Source organism: Schistocerca americana, unplaced genomic scaffold (genome assembly GCF_021461395.2).
Source record: "Schistocerca americana isolate TAMUIC-IGC-003095 unplaced genomic scaffold, iqSchAmer2.1 HiC_scaffold_167, whole genome shotgun sequence".
Taxonomy (NCBI): Eukaryota; Metazoa; Arthropoda; class Insecta; order Orthoptera; family Acrididae; genus Schistocerca; species Schistocerca americana.
In genome coordinates, this window is record NW_025725757.1 from 275,255 (window position 1) to 277,670 (window position 2,416).

Consider the following 2,416-nt stretch of genomic DNA (forward strand, 5'->3'; position numbering starts at 1 on the left):
ATGGTCGTCCTCATCGAACCTTGATGTCTATGCTGCATCCGACGCAGCAGGTTCCTGTGCAGCGGCAGACGCCTGCTTTTGCTCCAGGTGACGTTGTCTACTATCGTCACTATCGAGGTTCACAGCGTTGGCTCGCAGGGCGCATTCTTCGCTGCCTCGGCCGCGCTATGTATCTGGTTTTGGGGGCCTCTGGTGAGGTGCGTCGGCATCTCAATCAGCTGCGCCTCTGTCGTCGCACGGGTTCTGCCGCTCCCTGTCTGCTTTCAGCGACGGTGCCGTCCGGTCAGCGCCCTGGGGACCCATCTACTGGCTCGCCTCATCCCCAGGTGTTACCGACGATGCCTTCCATTTTTCCCCATGGCGACGCGCCGCCTCGGCCGCCACCGCGTGTTCTCCCGCCGGCGACGCCCGCAGTGGACGCGTCCCTGCAACCGCCGGGCGCCTCCCTGGGTCACGCGAAACCGATCGCTTCCCGTGACCAGTTGTCCTCCGCCATGGACTTCTTGCCCGCTCCGGACCACATGGCTTCTTCTCCCGTCGGGTGCCCCGACCCGATGGAGGTCGACCCTTCGGCCCCTCCTGTCTCTCTACGGGCGCATACATCGCATGTTGGCGTGCACCCTGGAGTAGGTTTTCAGGCGTTTCCTAGCTCCCCTCGGACCGAATGGCAGGGTGCAGGTGGCACACCCTCGCCTGTTGTTAGGCTCCCCACCTCGTCGCATACGTCAACATGGGGTCCTCCCCACGGCGGGCGGAAGCATTATAACACAACCGTACGCCGATTTGCGGGGGAGGAATGTGGTGTCACCGCCAGACACCACACTTGCTAGGTGGTAGCCTTTAAATCGGCCGCGGTCCGTTAATATATGTCGGACCCGCGTGTCGCCACTGTCAGTGATTGCAGACCAAGCGCCGTCACACGGCAGGTCTAGAGAGACTTCCTAGCACTCGCCCCAGTTGTACAGACGACTTTGCTAGTGATGGTTCACTGACAAATTACGCTCTCATTTGCCGAGACGATAGTTAGCATAGCCTTCAGCTACGTCATTTGCTACGACCTAGCAAGGCGCCATTACCTGTGACGATTGATTGTAATACAATTTATATTGTGATGCATGTACCGTCCGACCGATGTTCACCAATTATGGATTAAAGTTAAGTATTCCAGAAGCTACGTACTATTTTTGCTACTATAAAGACCTTGTCCTGTTCCAGACCTTACGCCATCCTGCGTGAGCTTAAACGCGTGCCTTTCGGCCTCCTCTAGCAACACGGTGTTGGCTCTTCTGCCAACACTACATGTTTCAATATGGAGGTTTCTGTAAGCGCCAAACTAATATTTTGCAATTATTAATCTGGTACTTAAAATCATTTTTGTTACCATTGAGTATTTGATACTATTGTTTCTGTTTGTTGTAGATCTTTTGGCCCTTCCTGTGATTAGTGAATGTGGCCTGTAACTAAAGTCTTGTGTGCTTCGCCTTAAAGTACGGACATGTGGGTGATATGTGCATGTGCCTCTTTGTATTTGCACACTCTCCTGCTCCGTGTTGAGAAGCGCTTTGGGTTATTGGTGTACATTTTAGCCGGCCATCTACCATTCGGTGCGTATCCAAATAACAGTGTCTATTAGGCCGTAAGAGGCTCCAGTGAAGGTATACATTGACGTATTGAATCTTGTTTTAATTATTATGTAATCTCTTTAAAATGAATTTGTACATTGTTTCTTGTTATTGCTAGGAAGGTTAACTTGCAATGTTTATGAGCGGGGCGCTCCTATACTGACGTTTTAATACTTGGTTCCCTTGAAAATAATCTATAATTGGCCGTTTAAGTATTGCTGTGTATGTTAATTTCTATCAAACTCGTCAACCGTTTTTTGTTTGGTATATGTTGACAGCCTTGTATCGGCAGCGGTTGACGCGTTGTCGGTATGCTAGTCAGAGGTAGGGATCCGTTTTCCTTCTGCTTCGGCGGTTTTCCCGTCATCGCACGAGGCATAGTTGTTTGTAGGTCACACGTACTTCTGCGGAGCTCCCGTTCCAGGCTCAAGTTTGCGTATCGTGTCGCGGTGGGGGCATCACTTGTTTAGGAATACTCAGTGTTTCTATTATTGTAAGCTCCTTACGGACTTGTGTGGAAAGCCTTTCGGCAAACTGAGCACAGAGTTTCTTGATTTCTTAAAAAAAGGGGATTTAATTGTCATTATCACTTAATAGTATTTTAGGGGCCTGGCAGTTCATCTAAGTGCTTAACCTGATTTATGTGTCATAGGCTTGTGACCCGTCAGTGAAGTACTACTGTTTGCTTCGGTTTTTACACATGGGTAGCTTTCGGCTAGCTTGGCCGTATCTTGTCTTTACGAGAGCAGAATAACCAGTGGAGAAGTATGCATTTTAATGTATATTCTTTGATG